This window comes from Pleurodeles waltl, chromosome 3_1, assembly GCF_031143425.1.
Source record: "Pleurodeles waltl isolate 20211129_DDA chromosome 3_1, aPleWal1.hap1.20221129, whole genome shotgun sequence".
Taxonomy (NCBI): domain Eukaryota; kingdom Metazoa; phylum Chordata; class Amphibia; order Caudata; family Salamandridae; genus Pleurodeles; species Pleurodeles waltl.
This window is the reverse complement of record NC_090440.1, coordinates 1985967235-1985984962: the sequence shown is the minus strand read 5'-3', so window position 1 is coordinate 1985984962 and position 17728 is coordinate 1985967235.

Here is a 17728-nt window from a genome sequence, read left to right as displayed (position 1 = left end):
ACACCCCCCACCATAGGTAGTTTTGTAATAGATCATTTTGATGTGTCCACTTACTTCTGTGATGTTCCAAACACTACATTTGGGAAAAGAAACACACTTAGGTTATGTTAAAAAGACCCCTCACCCACCAACCAAGCTGGTGGCATGCTTCATCATCGGGGTCCCACCCGAGACATCTATTGTGTCACGGATGTGCTGCGACACCTGATTACAGCAGAGCAGGTTTTGTCATTTTTTCCATACATACTGGTTGGATTTGGCACAAGGGTGAGTGATGGTTCATTAGATCAAATTTTATTAACAAGAGATTTCACAAAAAACGAAATGCAGTGTTAATAACTGAAAGGCCAAAAAACGGAACCAATGACTCACAACTCCTGAGCTGTAAAGCCACGACAAGGCACCAACCGCTTTACAATCTATTCATACACCTTTCATACATGACATGCACAAGACCATTCACACCACCAGCCGCGAGCCCGGCACATTATAACACTTGCATCAACAGACAGTGGCACTCAAGGGCCCGTCACTTACATACACCCACATGCCTGATACAGCAATCACACCAGCTGATGGGAGTGTGTGGACTGGCGTTATGTTGCCACCGCCAGCCAAGGGCCACTCCAAGCACACCGCCATCACTTTTTTTGTGGTTGTTTTTAAACAACAAATAAACCACTAAATAATTTGAAATAAGTATAAAACTACAAACACAAAAGCTCTAACTGAATACATGACAGAAATGCCAACAGTGAAACTGAACATATGAAAATATAAAACAGGTAGTTCACCCTCACGGTATTTCCCAGACTTTTTTTTTTGGTGTGATAACTCCTGAAACAGCCGGCTCCACACAGCCCAGGCTTTGAAGGGCAATCGGGGCAGTACATCCGTCTCTCCCTCCGGATTCCTCTTCGGGCACAGACTCTACATTTCTTAGTGGGTAAGTCTTTTGGGAGTGGGAGGAATGTGATCAGGAAAGTGGCGATCTTTCAATATAGACACATCCTCCACCACTGCTACTCTAGGACCTCTTTGCCTGTTCCACCACAATAAGGCTCTCTATCACCGACTCCTGAAATGTAACAAATTTCATCCTTGACTCAGAGGAACAATCCTTGAACACAAGAAAAGCATTAAAAGTTGCCAAATGAAATAAATGAATGGCCAACTTTTTATACTACACGTAAGACTTACGAAGAGCAGTGTAAGGTTCCAACCTCTGATCAACACCACCCATGTGCTTATTGTAGTCCAAAATGCACGAAGGTTTGCGCACTTCTGCAACTTGACCCCGAACAGTCACAGGGGAAGTACTCTCATCATGGATGGTAGTTAGCATGTACACATCCCTCCTGTCTGAAAATTTCAGAGCTAGCAGCTCATCATTCCGCAAGGCACTGCACTGTCCCCTCTCAAGTGGCAAGGCTAAAGCATTGTCAACAAAATGCAGCATCTGAAGAAGAGCCATAGTGATTACAAGTCGTGGTTGCAGGAAATATAGCCGTTGCCTTCAAGGGACTAGTAGATCAATTAATAAGAAGCGGCTTGTAGGAAGGTAGCCTCTTTCTAGCCTTGTTACCCCCACTTTTGGCCTGTTTGTGAGTATATGTCAGGGTGTTTTCACTGTCTCACCTGGATCCTGCTAGCCAGGGCCCAGTGCTCATTGTGAAAACCCTATGATGTCAGTGTGTTTGTTATGTGTCACTGGGATCCTGTTAGCCAGGACCCCAGTGCTCATAAGTTTGTGGCCTATATGTGTTCCCTGTGAGGTGCCTTACTGTATCACTGAGGCTCTGCTAACCAGAACCTCAGTGTTTATGCTCTCTCTGATTTCTAAATTTGTCACTGCAGGCTAGTGACTAAATTTACCAATTCTCATTGGCACACTGGTACACCCATATAATTCCCTTGTATATGGTACTTAGGTACCCAGGGTATTGGGGTTCCAGGAGATCCCTGTGGGCTGCAGCATTTCTTTTGCCACCCATAGGGAGCTCAGACAATTCTTACACAGGCCTGCCACTGCAGTCTGAGTGACATAACATCCATGTTATTTCACAGCCATTTTTCACTGCACATAAGTAACTTATAAATCACCTATATGTCTAACCCTCACTTGGTGAAGGTTGGGTGCCAAGTTACTTAGTGTGTGGGCACCCTGGCACTAGCCAAGGTGCCCCCACATCATTCAGGGCAAATTCCCCGGACTTTGTGAGTGCGGGGACACCATTACACGGGTGCACTATACATAGGTCACTACCTATGTATAGCGTCACAATGGTAACTCCGAACATGGCAATGTAACATGTGTAAGATCATGGAATTGTCACCCCAATACCATTTTGGTATTGGGGTGACAATTCCATGATCTCCCGGGTTTATAGCACAGAACCCGGGTACTGCCAAACTGCCTTTTCGGGGTTTCCACTGCAGCCGCTGCCAACCCCTCAGACAGGATTCTGCCCTCCTGGGATCCAGGCAGCCCTGGCCCAGGAAGGCAGAACAAAGGATTTCCTCTGAGAGAGGGTGTTACACCCTCTCCCTTTGGAAATAGGTGTGAAGGGCTGGGGAGGAGTAGCCTCCCCCAGCCTCTGGAAATGCTTTGAGGGGCACAGATGGTGCCCATCTCTGCATAAGCCAGTCTACACCGGTTCAGGGATCCCCCAGCCCTGCTCTGGCGCGAAACTGGACAAAGGAAAGGGGAGTGACCACTCCCCTGACCAGTACCTCCCAGGGGAGGTGCCCAGAGCTCCTCCAGTGTGTCCCAGACCTCTGCCATCTTGGAAACAGAGGTGTTGGGGGCACACTGGACTGCTCTAAGTGGCCAGTGCCAGCAGGTGACGTCAGAGACCCCCTCTGATAGGCTCTTACTTTTCTTGGGAGACAATCCTCCTTTCTTGGTAGCCAAACCTCCTTTTCTGGCTATTTAGGGTCTCTCCTCTGGGGAATTCTTCAGATAACGAATGCAAGAGCTCTCCAGAGTTCCTCTGCATCTCCCTCTTCGACTTCTGCCAAGGATCGCCTGCTGACTGCTCCAGGACACCTGCAAAACCGCAACAAAGTAGCAAGACGACTACCAGCCTACCAGCAACATTGTAGCGCCTCATCCTGCCGGCTTTCTCGACTGTTTCCTGGTGGTGCATGCTCTGAGGGTCATCTGCCTTCACCCTGCACTGGAAGCCAAGAAGAAATCTCCCGTGGGTCGACGGAATCTTCCCCCTGCTAACGCAGGCACCAAAAGGCTGCATCACTGGTCCTCTGTGTCCCCTCTCATCCTGACGAGCGTGGTCCCTGGAACACTGGAACTCTATCCGAGTGACTCCCACAGTCCAGTGATCCTTCAGTCCAAGTTTGGTGGAGGTAAGTCCTTACCTTCCCACGCTAGACAGCAAACCTGTGTACTGCGTGATTTGCAGCTGTCCGGCTCCTTGGGACTCTTTCAGGATTTCCTTTGTGCACAGCCTAGCCTGGGTCCCCAGCACTCCATCCTGCAGTGCTCAACCCTCTGAGTTGGCCTCCGACGTCGTGGGACCCTCCTTTTTAACTCTGCGTGGACTCCGGTTCACAAATCTTCCAAGTGCCTGTTCGGGTACTTTTGCAGGGGCTGCCTGCTTCTGTGGGGGCTCTCTGACTTGCTGAGCACCCCCTCTGTCTCCTCCTTCAAGGGGCGACATCTTGGTCCTTCCTGGTCATCAGCAGCACCCAAAAACCTCTACCGCGACCCTTGCAGCTAGCAAGGCTTGTTTGCGGTATTTCTGCGTAGGAACACTTCTGCAACCTTCATTGCGACGTGGGACATCTTCCATCCATAGGAGAAGTTCCTAATCCTCTTCGTTGTTGCAGAACTCCAAGGTTCTTCCATCCAGAGGCAGCGTCCTTGCACCTTCATCCGGGGTTTTCTGAGGTCCTGCCCCCCTGGACACTATTGCGACTCTTGGACTTGGTCCCCTTGCAGGTCCTCAGGTCCAGGAATCCACCTTCAGTGCCTTGCTGGTGTTTGTTGTTCTTGCAGAATCCCCCTATCACGACTTTTGTGCTGTTTTGGGGTAGTAGGTGTACTTTACTCCTACTTTTCAGGGTCTTGGGGTGGGGTATCTTGGACACCATGACTTTTTTCTTACAGTCCCAGAGACCCTCTACAAGCTCCCATAGGTCTGGGGTCCATTTGTGATTCGCATTCCACTTTTGGAGTATATGGTTTTTGTTGCCCCTAGAACTATATCTGCCTACTGCAACCTATTGTAATTCTACACTGTTTGCATTACTTTTCTGACTCTTACTTACCTGTTTTGGGTTTGTGTACATATAACTTGTGTATATTACTTACCTTTTTACTGAGGGTACTCACTGAGATACTTGTGGCATATTGTCATTAAAAAAAGTACCTTTATTTTTGGTAACTCTGTGTATTGTGTTTTCTTATGATAATGTGCATATGATATAAGTGGTATAGTAGGAGCTTTGCATGTCTCCTAGTTCAGCCTAAGCTGCTTTGCCATAGCTACCTTCTATCAGCCTGAGCTGCTAGAAACACCTCTATTCTACTAATAAGGGATAACTGGACCTGGCACAGGGTGTAAGTACAACAGGGTACCCACTATAAGCCAGGGCAGCCTCCTACATTGGTGGTGCAGCGGTGGGATAAGTACTTGCAACTGCTTTACCACTTTGTCATTTTGTACTTTTCATAAGAGAATCACATACCAAACACTTCAGTGTATGTACACTTAACCCAAAAAGTTTGCTTTTCTATCCTAAAACCTTTTACACATTTCTGAAAAGTTTCTTAAAACTTCTAAAAGTTTTCTAAAAGTTAGAAAAAGTTTTTTTCTGTGCTTTCAAAAGTTCTAAAACTTTTTCTTTTCTCACTATCCTTAAACCTTTACTATCATGTCTGTTGTAGAGTCCACTCTCACGACTGTTAATGCCACATATGAGAGTTTGAACTATAAAGGTTTTAGGGGGTCTCTGCCTGGATAGAGGTTTGAGTATAAGAAAGAACCCTACAAAAGAGTTTCTTTTTAACATGCTTGTTGTGGATGACCAGAACCAGTCTGGACCATCAAATGAGAGGTTAGAAAAGGGAGAAGCTTCCCAGTCTGATTCAGAGGGGTCCCCTGGAGAAGCTGGGGAGTGTTCTGACAAGGGTGTGCCCCCTAGCAGGGCACCTAGTGATGCTGGTAGTGATAGAGGTTCCCATAACAGTAGGGCATCCTTTAAAGCTAGAGGCCAGGTTACCAGGGTCCAGACAGTTAGGCACAGGTCCCCCTCTGAAACTTCCCATATGTTATCTGTGTCAAGGCATTCCCAAACCACCCACCCTGAGGATAACTTGTTAGAAAGGGAACTCAAAAAGTTGAGGGATGAAGAGACCAGACTGAAGCTTAAACAGCAGAAGCTGGCCTTAAATAGGGCATCCCTAGACATAGAGAAGGAAAGACAGAGGTTGGGGTTAGTTCCCCATGGTGGCAGCAGCAGTATTCCTGATAGCAATCCTGTTAGAGAGCAAGATTCCAGGAATCTGCACAAGATAGTCCCCCCTTACAAGGAAGGGGATGACATTAATAAGTGGTTTTCTGCACTTGAGAGGGCCTGTATGGTACAGTAGGTCCCTCAAAGGCAGTGGGCTGCTATTTTGTGGCTATCTTTCACTGGAAAGGGTAGGGATAGGCTCCTTACTGTTAGAGAAAGTGAAGCCAACAACTACAAAGTTTTGAAAGATGCACTCTTGGATGGATTTGGCTTAACCACTGAACAATACAGGATTAAGTTCAGAGACACCAGCAAAAAGTCAAGACTGGACAGATTTTGTGGACTGTTCAGTGAAGGCCTTGGAAGGGTGGTTACATGGCAGTAAGGTATCTGACTATGAAAGCCTGTACAATCTTATTCTGAGAGAGCATATTCTGAACAACTGTGTGTCTGACTTGTTGCACCAATACCTAGTGGACTCGGATCTGACCTCTCCCCAAGAATTGGGAAAGAAGGCAGACAAGTGGGTCAGAACAAGGGTGAACATAAAAGTTCATACAGGGGGTGACAAGGATGGCAAGAAGAAATATGGTGAGAAATCTCAAGATAAGCATGGGGATAAGGGTAAAACCAAAGATCCTTCTTCAAATCCTAAACACTCCTCAGGGGGTGGGGATACATCAAATTCTTCATCTTCTTCACAACCCACACACATTAAGAAGCCTTGGTGCTTTGTGTGTAAAAATAAAGGCCATAGGCCAGGGGATAAGTCCTGTCCAGGTAAACCCCCTGAGCCTACCACCACTAATACATCAAACTCTAGTGCCCCTAGCAGTAGTGGTAATAGTGGTGGGACTGCTGGCAACAGTCAAAATAAGAGTGTAGTTCGGTTCACTTATGGGTCCATCATAGAAACTGGGGTAGTCAGTCCCAAGACAGTTTCTGTCACACCTGGTGGCATTAGCCTTGCCACACTGGCTGCTTGTCCCCTTACAATGGATAAGTACAGGCAGACAGTTTCAATAAATGGTGTTGAGGCTCATGCCCACAGGGACACAGGTGCCAGTATCACTTTGGTGACTGAAAACCTAGTGTCTCCTGAACAACACATCATTGGAAAACAGTACAAGATTATTGATGTCCATAACTCCACTAAGTTTCTTCCCTTAGCTATAGTTCAGTTTAGTTGGAGTGGAGTTACCGGCCCTAAGCAGGTGGTATTATCACCTAGCTTACCTTTATACTGTCTCTTAGGTAATGACCTAGAGGCCTCAGGTTGGGCTGAGGTAGAGTTTAATACCCATGCAGCCATGCTGGGTATCCCTGAGGAATTGCTTCCTCTCATTTCAGCTGAAATGAAAAAGCAAAGGAGAGAAAAAGGCCTGAAAAGTCAGGATCCTTCTCCAACAACAGGTAAAAAGGGCATCACAGTATCCCCTACCCACCCTGCCATTCAGTATACCATTCCTGTGGTGGGAGAAACCTCTCCTGGGGTGGCACCTGTACCAAGGGAACCATCAGCTAGCACAGCTAAACTCCCTGAGATAGAAGTACCTCTCTGTGGGATAACTAATATTGGTGAAAAAAGTGCACCATTTTAGTTAACATGGAGCATCCCTCCAACCCTCCCAGAGAAAGTTTAGTTCAGCAACCCTGCACTGCCTCACAGCACTTAGGACAGCAGCCCTGCCCTAGTGTGGAGCTCATAGGACAGCATCCCTGCCCTGCTCCAACTCAAGAGAAACAGCAACCCTGTTCTCTCTTACAGCCATATGGACAAAGTTTTTGCCCAGCCATGGCTTTACTGAGACAGCATCCCTGTCTGGCATTCTCATCCTTTGATATAGGTCCAGTGGACAATTCCCACTGCTCTAAACTAAAACATACTAATAGGAACGCTGAAAATATAACTTCACATTGCTGGCTAGCTAAAAAACTTCAAACAGGGTGGTTTACATCCCCACAGGGAAGTAACCATATAGTGGATGATAAAGGGAGTAACCAAGCTATTGCAGAGCTACTCTCTACTTATCACCACTTAGACAATAAAGACTCAACTGGCCAAGGTTAGCCTTATTGTCCTTCGTTTGGGGGGGTTGTGTAGGAAGGTAGCCTCTTTCTAGCCTTGCTACCCCCACTTTTGGCCTGTTTGTGAGTATATGTCAGGGTGTTTTCACTATCTCACTGGGATCCTGCTAGCCAGGACCCAGTGATCATAGTGAAAACCCTATGTTGTCAGTGTGTCTGTTATGTGTCACTGGGATCCTACTAGCCAGGACCTCAGTGCTCATAAGTTTGTGGCCTATATGTGTTCCCCGTGTGGTGCCTAACTGTATCACTGAGGCTCCGCTAACCAGAACCTCAGTGTTTATGCTCTCTCTGCTTTCTAAATTTGTCACTGCAGGCTAGTTACTACATTTACCAATTCTCCTTGGCACACTGGTACACCCATATAATCCCCTTGTATATGGTACTTAGGTACCCAGGGTATTGGGGTTCCAGGAGATCCCTATGGGCTGCAGAATTTCTTTTGCCACCCATAGGGAGCTCAGACAATTCTTACAGAGGCTTGCCACTGCAGCCTGAGTGAAATAACATCCACCTTATTTCACAGCCATTTTTCACTGCACATAAGTAACTTATAAGTCACCTATATGTCTAACCCTCACTTGGTGAACGTTGGGTGCCAAGTTACTTAGTGTGTGGGCACCCTGGCACTAGCCAAGGTGCCCCCATATCGTTCAGGGCAAATTCCCCCGACTTTGTGAGTGCGGGGACACCATTACACGTGTGCACTATACATAGGTCACTACCTATGTATAGCGTCACAATGGTAACTCAGAACATGGCCATGTAACATGTCTAAGGTCATGGAATTGTCACTCCAATACCATTTTGGTATTGGGTGGACAATTCCATGATCCCCTGGGTCTCTAGCACAGAGCCCGGGTACTGCCAAACTGCCTTTCCGGGGTTTCCACTGCAGCTGCTGCTGCCAACCCCTCAGACAGGATTCTGCCCTCCTGGGGTTCAGACAGCCTGGCCCAGGAAGGCAGAACAAAGGATTTCCTCTGAGAGAGGGTGTTACACAATCTCCCTTTGGAAATAGGTGTGAAGGGCTGGGGAGGAGTAGCCTCCCCCAGCCTCTGGAAATGCTTTGATGCCGGCTTTCTCGACTGTCTCCTGGTGGTGCATGCTCTGGGGGTCATCTGCCTTCACCCTGCACTGGAAGCCAAGAAGAAATCTCCTGTGGGCCGATGGAATCTTCCTCCTGCTAACGCAGGCACCAAAAGACTGCATCACCGGTCCTCTGGGTCCCCTCTCACCCTGACGGGCGTGGTCCCTGGAACACAGGAACTCTATCCAAGTGACTCCCACAGTCCAGTGATCCTTCAGTCCAAGTTTGCCTCCCCATGCTAGACTGCAAACCTGTGTACTGCGTGATTTGCAGCTGCTCCTGTGCACTCTTCCAGGATTTCCTTCGTGCACAGCCTAGCCTGGGACCCCAGCACTCTGTCCTGCAGTGCTCAACCCTCTGAGTTGGCCTCCGACGTCGTGGGACCCTCCTTTGTAACTCTGCGTGGACTCTGGTTCACAAATCTTCCAAGTGCCTGTTCGGGTACTTTTGCGGGTGCAGCCTGCTTCTGTGGGGGCTCTTTGAGTTACTGAGCACCCCCTCTGCTTCCTCCTGCAAGGGGCGACATCCTGGTCCTTCCTGGTCCCCAGCAGCACCCAAAAACTTCTACCGCGACCCTCGCAGCTAGCAAGGCTTGTTTGCGGTATTTCTGCATGGGAATACTTCTGCAACCTTCATCGCGACGTCGGACATCTTCCTTCCAAAGGAGAAGTTCCTAGTCCTCTTCGTTGTTGCAGAACTCCAAGCTTCTACCACCCGGAGGCAGCTTCCTTGCACCTTCATCCGGGGTTTTCTGGTGTCCTGCCCCCCCTGGACACTATCGAGACTCTTAGACTTGGTCCCCTTGCCTTGCAGGTCCTCAGGTCCAGGAATCCACCTTCAGTGCCTTGCTGGTGTTTGTTGTTCTTGCAGAATCCCCCTATCACGATTATTGTGCTCTTTTGGGGTAGTAGGTGTAGTTTACTCCTACTTTTCAGGGTCTTGAGGTGGGGTATCTTGGACACCCTGACTGTTTTCTTACAGTCCTAGCGACCCTCTACAAGCTCACGTAGGTCTGGGGTCCATTCGTGATTCGCATTCCACTTTTGGAGTATATGGTTTGTGTTGCCCCTAGACCTATGTCTGCCTATTGCAACCTATTGTAATTCTACACTGTTTGCATTACTTTTCTGACTCTTACTTACCTGTTTTGGGTTTGTGTACATATAACTTGTGTATATTACTTACCTTCTTAATGAGGGTACTCACTGAGATACTTGTGGCATATTGTCATAAAAATAAGGTACCTTTATTTTTAGTAACTCTGTGTATTGTGTTTTCTTATGGTAATGTGCATATGATATAAGTGGTATAGTAGGAGCTTTGCATGTCTCCTAGTTCAGCCTAAGCTGCTTTGCCATAGCTACCTTCTATCAGCCTAAGCTACTAGAAACATCTTTATTCTACTAATAAGAGATAACTGGACCTGGCACAGGGTGTAAGTACCACAGGGTACCCACTATAAGCCACGCCAGCCTCCTAGATGGCTTCTTTGTCAACCCCATGAAAAAAGTAAAACACAAGAACCTTTTCATCTCTTCCAGATTTGTGGGAAGCCATTGGGTAGCTCTAGACTGAGGCCTAAGTCTGGCAGTGTTGTGCGTCAAATACTGCTCCGTATACATATTAGTCTGCTTAACAGTCTCTTCCAAAAATACATTGTCCATAAACAACCCAAAGAAATTGACAGGCAAAACGTTTTCCGTATTTACTCTACACCCTGTGTAAGGAAATGCCTCCTTGGCATGGTTACCCCCTGACTTTTTGCCTTTGCTGATGGCAAGTTATGATTTGAAAGTGTGCTGAGGCCTGCTAATCAGGCCCCAGCACGAGTGTTCTTTCCCTAACCTGTACTTTTGTTTCCACAATTGGCACACCCTGGCATCCAGGTAAGTCCCTTGTAACTGGTACCTCTGATGCCAGGGAAGGTCTCTAAGGGCTGCAGCAGGTCTTATGCCACCCTGGGGACCCCTCACTCAGCACAGACACACTGCTTGCCAGCTTGTGTGTGCTAGTGGGGATAAAAAGACTAAGTCAACATGGCACTCCCCTCAGGGTGCCATGCTAACCTCACACTGCCTACAGGTATAGATAAGTCACCCCTCTAGCAGGCCTTATATCCCTAAGGCAGGGTGCACTATACCATAGGTGAGGGCATAAGTGCATGAGCACTATGCCCCTACAGTGTCTAAGCAAAACCTTAGACATTGTAAGTGCAGGGTAGCCATAAGAGTATATGGTCTGGGAGTCTGTCATGCACGAACTCTACAGCACCATAATGGCTACACTGAAAACTGTGAAGTTTGGTATCAAACTTCTCAGCACAATAAATGCACACTGATGCCAGTGTACATTTTATTGTAACATACACCCCAGAGGGCACCATAGAGGTGCCCCCTGAAACCTTAACGACTACCAGTGTAGGCTGACTAGTTTTAGCAGCCTGCCACACACCAGACATGTTGCTGGCCACATGGGGAGAGTGCCGCCTTTGTCACTCTGTGGCTAGTAACAAAGCCTGTACTGGGTGGAGGTGCTTCTCACCTCCCCCTGCAAGAACTGTAACACCTGGCGGTGAGCCTCAAAGCCTCACCCCCTTTGTTACAGCGCCCCAGGGCATTCCAGCTAGTGGAGTTGCCCGCCCCCTCCGGCCACGGCCCCACTTTTGGCGGCAAGGCCGGAGGAGATAATGAGAAAAACAAGGAGGAGTCACTGGCCAGTCAGGACAGCCCCTAAGGTGTCCTGAGCTGAGGTGACTCTGACTTTTAGAAATCCTCCATCTTGCAGATGGAGGATTCCCCCAATAGGGATAGGAATGTCCCCTCTCCCTTCAGGGAGGAGGCACAAAGAGGGTGTAGCCACCCTCAGGGCTAGTAGCCATTGGCTACTAACCCCAGACCTAAACACACCCCTAAATTGAGTATTTAGGGGCTCCCAGAATACAGCAAGATAGATTCCTGCAACCTAAGACGAAGAAGGACTGCTGAGCTGAAAAACCCTGCAGAGAAGACGGAGACACCAACTGCTTTGGCCCCAGCTCTACCGGCCTGTTTCCCACTTCTAAAGACACTGCTCCAGCGACGCGTTCCACAGGGACCAGCGGCCTCTGAAGCCTCAGAGGACTGACCTGCATCTAGAAGGACCAAGAACTCCCGAGGACAGCGGCTCTGTTCCACAAAGACTGCAACTTTGCAACAAAGAAGCAACTTTGAACCAACACACGTTTCCCGCCGGAAGCGTGAGACTTTGCACTCTGCACTCGACGCCCCCGGCTCGACTTGTGGAGAACAAACACCACAGGGAGGACTCCCCGGCGACTACGAGACCGTGAGTAGCCAGAGTTGATCCCCCTGAGTCCCCACAGCGACGCCTGCAGAGGGAATCCCGAGGCTCCCCCTGACCGCGACTGCCTGCTTGAAAGACCCGACACCTGATAAAGACTCTGCATCCGCAGCCCCCAGGACCTGAAGGATCCGACCTCCAGTGCAGGAGCGACCCCCAGGTAGCCCTCTCCCTTGCCCAGGTGGTGGCTACCCCGAGGATCCCCCCCTTGCCTGCCTGTATCGCTGAAGAGACCCCTTGGTCTCCCATTGAAACCTATTCCGAACCCGACGCTTGTTTGCACACTGCACCCGGCCGCCCCCGGGCCGCTGAGGGTGTACTTTTTGTGCTGACTTGTGTCCCCCCCCGGTGCCCTACAAAACACCCCTGGTCTGAAGGCATTGAAGCCTATGTGTTTTGGGCACCACTTTGACCTCTGCACCTGACCGGCTCTGAGCTGCTGGTGTGGTAACTTTGGGGTTGCTCTGAACCCCCAACGGTGGGCTACCTTGGACCCAACTTTGAACCCCGTAGGTGGTTTACTTACCTGCAAAAACTAACAAACACTTACCTCCCCCAAGAACTGTTGAAAATTGCACTGACTTGTTTTAAAATAGCTATATGCCATTTGTGTGAAAACTGTATATGCTATTTTGCTAATTCAAAGTTCCTAAAGTTCCTAAGTGAAGTACCTTTCATTTAAAATATTGTTTGTAAATTTTGAACCTGTGGTTCTTAAAATAAACTAAGAAAATATATTTTTCTATACAAAAACCTATTGGCCTGGAATTGTCTCTGAGTGTGTGTTCCTCATTTATTGCCTGTGTGTGTACAACAAATGCTCAACACTACCCTCTGATAAGCCTACTGCTCGACCACACGACCACAAAATAGAGCATTAGAATTATCTCTTTTTGCCACTATCTTACCTCTAAGGGGAACCCTTGGACTCTGTGCATGCTATTTCTTACTTTGAAATAGTACATACAGAGCCAACTTCCTACATTGGTTGCAGCGGTGGGATACAAGACTTTGCATTTGCTGGACTACTCAGCCAATACCTGATCACACTACTAAATTCCAAAAATTGTCATTAGAAACTGATTTTTGAAATTTGAGCTATTTTTCTGCTAGGGCCTTGTGTTAGTCCCTATTAGCAATTCTTTTAGAGTTTACAAGTTTTGTAAAAGTTTGAATGAAGTTCTAGAGATAGTTTTAGATTCTTAAAAAGTATTCCAACTTTTAGAAACATAGGGGGTCATTCTGACCCTGGCGGTCATCGACCGCCAGGGCCAACTACCGCGGAAGCACCGCCAACAGGCTGGCGGTGCTTCCTGGCCAGTTCTGACCGCGGCGGTAAAGCCGCGGTCAGAAAAGGGAAACCAGCGGTTTCCCGCCAGTTTTCCCCTGGCCATAGGAATCCTCCATGGTGGCGCTGCAAGCAGCGCCGCCATGGGGATTCCGACCCCCTTCCCGCCATCCTGTTCCTGGCGGTTCTTACCGCCAGGAACAGGATGGCGGGAACGGGTGTCGTGGGGCCCCTGGGGGCCCCTGCACTGCCCATGCCACTGGCATGGGCTGTGCAGGGGCCCCCTAACAGGGCCCCATAAAGATTTTCAGTGTCTGCTTTGCTGACACTGAAAATCGCGACGGGTGCCACTGCACCCGTCGCACCCCTTCAACTCCGCCGGCTCCATTTGGAGCCGGCTTCATTGTTGAAGGGGCTTTCCCGCTGGGCCGGCGGGCGGCCTTCTGGCGGTCGCCCGCCGGCCCAGCGGGAAAGTCAGAATGACCGCCGCAGTCATTTGACCGCGGTACGGTCTTCTGGCGGTTCCCGCCAGGCGGGCGGCTTCCGCCACCCGCCAGGGTCGGAATGACCCCCATAATGTCTAATGCAGAAGAGAATGTGATGGAACTCGACATCACCCCTTACCTGAATCTTAGGATGACAGAGTTAATGTCTCTCTGCAAAACAAAAAAGATTAGAACTGGTTCAAACCCTACCAAAGTACAGCTCCAGGAGCTTTTGGCAGAGTTTGCCAAGAACAACCCCTCTGAAGATGACCTCACAGAGGGGGAAGCTAGTGAAGTGGGGGAATTCCCACCTACAGTCCTCTTTAGGGAGGCCAGGGCTCCTCAAACCCTGACTCCAAATGTGATAGTCAGAGATGCTGTTTCTCTCACAGGAGAGTCCAGCACCTCTGGAATCACTGAGGACAGCCTCAGTGAAGATGACCTACTGTTAGCCAGGATGGTCAAAAGATTGGCTTTAGAGAGACAGCTCCGAGCCATAGAAAGGGAAAGACAAGAGATGGGTTTTGGTCCCATCAATGTTGGCAGCAACATAAATAGGGTCAGAGATTCCCCTGACGTGTTGAAAATCCCTAAAGGGATTGTAACTAAATATGAAGATGATGATGACATCACCAAATGGTTCACAGCTTTTGAGAGGGCTTGTGCAACCAGAAAAGTAAACAGATCTCACTGGGGTGCTATCCTTTGGGAAATGTTCACTGGAAAGTGTAGGGATAGACTCCTCACACTCTCTGGAAAAGATGCAGAATCCTATGACCTCATGAAGGCTACCCTGATTGAGGGCTTTGGATTCTCCAGTGAGGAGTATAGAATTAGGTTCAGGGGGGCTCAAAAATTCTCGAGCCACACCTGGGTTGATTTTGTTGACTACTCAGTGAAAACACTGGATGGTTGGATTCAAGGCAGTGGTGTAAATGATTATGATGGGCTGTACAATTTATTTGTGAAAGAACACCTATTAAGTAATTGTTTCAATGATAAACTGCATCAGCATCTGGTAGACCTAGGACCAATTTCTCCCCAAGAATTGGGAAAGAAGGCGGACCATTGGGTCAAGACTAAGGTGACCAAGACCAAGACTTTGGTGACCAAAAGAAAGGGGTCACAAAGACTCCCCAGGGGAAGAGTGTTGAGACATCCAAGGGAAAAAGTAAAGATCCTTCTATAGGGCCCCAAAAACCTGCTCAGGAGGGAGGCCCCAGAGCCTCTTCACAATCCAATTTTGGGTACAAGGGTAAAAACTTTGATCCCAAAAAGGCCTGGTGTCGTAGCTGTAATCAGCCAGGACACCAAACTGGAGACAAGGCGTGTCCCATGAAAGGTTCCACTTCTAACTCTACTCCAGCTAACACTGGAATGGCCAGTCTCCAAGTGGGATCAACAGTGTGCCCAGAGCAAATCAGGGTTCACACTGAAGCTACATTAGTCTCTGAGGGTGGGGTGGATTTAGCCACACTGGCTGCCTGGCCCCCTAATATGCAAAAATACAGGCAGCAGCTCTTAATTAATGGGACAAGTGTAGAAGGCCTGAGGGATACAGGTGCCAGTGTCACCATGCTGACAGAGAAACTGGTTTCCCCTGGTCAATACCTGGCTGGACAAACCTATCCAGTCACCAACGCTGACAATCAGACTAAAGTACATCCCATGGCTATGGCAACTTTAGAGTGGGGAGGGGTCAATGGCCTGAAACAGGTGGTGGTCTCCTCAAATATCCCTGTAGACTGTTTGCTTGGAAATGACCTGGAGTCCTCAGCATGGGCTGAGGTAGAACTCAAACCCCATGCAGCCATGCTGGGTATCCCTGAACTGGTGTGTGTCAAGACAAGGGCACAGTGCAAGGCTCAGGGTGAAAAAGTGGTGTTGGAGCCTGGAAAAAGGGCCCAACCCTCCAAAAGAAAAGGAAAGAAAACTGGGGAACCAGTTTCAACACAACAAGAAAAAGAGAACCTCTCTTCTCAGGAAGAAGTTCTGCCCTCTGAGGGAACTGAGCACCTGGAGTTAGAACCATATCAGGTTGAGCTCCTAGGCCCAGGGGGACCCTCAAGGGAGCAGTTGTGTAAGGGGCAAGAAACCTGTCCCTCTCTGGAAGGCCTTAGGCAGCAAGCTGCTGAACAGGGCCCTTCAAGACAAGAACCCCTGAACAGGGCCCTTCAAGACAAGAACCGCTGAACAGGGCCCTTCAAGACAAGCACCGCTGAACAGGGCCCTTCAAGACAAGAACCGCTGAACAAGGCCCTTCAAGACAAGAACCGCTGAACAGGGCCCCGCTGTCTCAAGAACCGCTGAACAGGGCACCGCCGTCTCATGAACCGCTGAACAGGGCACCGCCGTCTCAAGAACCGCTGAACAGGGCACCGCCGTCTCATGAACCGCTGAACAGGGCACCGCCGTCTCAAGAACCGCTGAACTGGGCCCTTCATCTCAAGCACCGCTCCGCTGGGCCCTTCATCTCAAGCACCGCTCCGCTGGGCCCTTCAACTCAGGCACCGCTCCGCTGGGCCCTTCATCTCAAGCACTGCTCCGCTGGGCCCTTCATCTCAAGCACCGCTCCGCTGGGCACCGCCGTCTCTGCACCGCTCCGCTGGGCCCTTCATCTCAAGCACCGCTCTGCTGGGCCCTTCAACTCAGGCACCGCTCCACTGGGCCCTTCATCTCAAGCACCGCTCCGCTGGGCCCTTCATCTCAAGCACCGCTCCGCTGGGCCCTTCAACTCAGGCACCGCTCCGCTGGGCCCTTCATCTCAAGCACCGCTCCGCTGGGCACCGCCGTCTCTGCACCGCTCCGCTGGGCCCTTCATCTCAAGCACCGCTCCGCTGGGCCCTTCAACTCAGGCACCGCTCCGCTGGGCACCGCCGTCTCTGCACCGCTGGCCCATTGGCAGAAGGGGCAGGCCCGGATCTGTGTCGGGCAGGGCTGCGCGAAGCACTCTGGGCACCATGCCTCCTCCAGAACCAGTGGAGTCTGTAATCCACTTGAGAGACTGTGGCTTTGCACTCCCCAGGATGGCACAGTGGGCAATCCACCCACTGTAGAGACTTGAGAGACTGTGGCTTTTCACTCCCCAGGATGGCACAGTGGGCAATCCACCCACTGTAGAGACTTGAGAGACTGTGGCTTTGCACTCCCAGGATGGGACAGTGGCCATGGAGGCCCCTCATGGATCTGGCGTCGTGGACTCATGTGGCTGAGGTGCCTCCCATTCCCTTCCCCCTGACGTGCCTGTAGTTTTTCTATCTGATGCCCCTGCAGTGTTCTCTCCAATGGATTCGGGTCTCCTGTGTGGGCTTTGCCCATGTGTTGAGGCCCATTGGCCCACGTACAATGACTGAAACCCAATTTGGACAGGACAATTTACATATGTGTATATAGTTATAGATGTTGGAAATAATTTTTTACTTAGCCTTACAATATATTTGAATTTCATGATCATTTTATTTTGTCTTGGCATTCTTCCGGGGGGGTTGGGGGGTGTCACTCTGAGTTGTTGCCCTGCATTGATGTGTAGGTAGTTGTGAGTGATGGTGGGTGTGTCGCGTATGTGTGTGCCCGTAATCTTTTCTCCTCCCCCCTCCCCTGTGTCGTAGGTGCAGTACTCACCGTTGTCTTCTGCGGCGGCGTTCGTGCTCCTTGTAGAGGAGCAGGTAGACAATAGCTGGTAGGATGTGTAGTTCTGGTTCCATGCTGTCCAGATTCCTTGTGGGGTGTGTAGAGGTGAGCGTTTTCCCGTTCGTAGTCTGTTTCCGCCGTGTTTTTATCGGCGGGGCTCCCGCCCCGGAAAAGGTGGCGGATTGGTGAGTTGTGATAGGGTGGGCAGTACATTGTCTCCCGCCTGTCTGTTGGCGGTGACCGCCACGCTGTTTGTTTGTCCCGCTGTGGCGGTCGGAGTGTTAAAGTGGCGGTCTGTGTTGGCGGTTTCCGCCAGGGTCAGAATTCAAT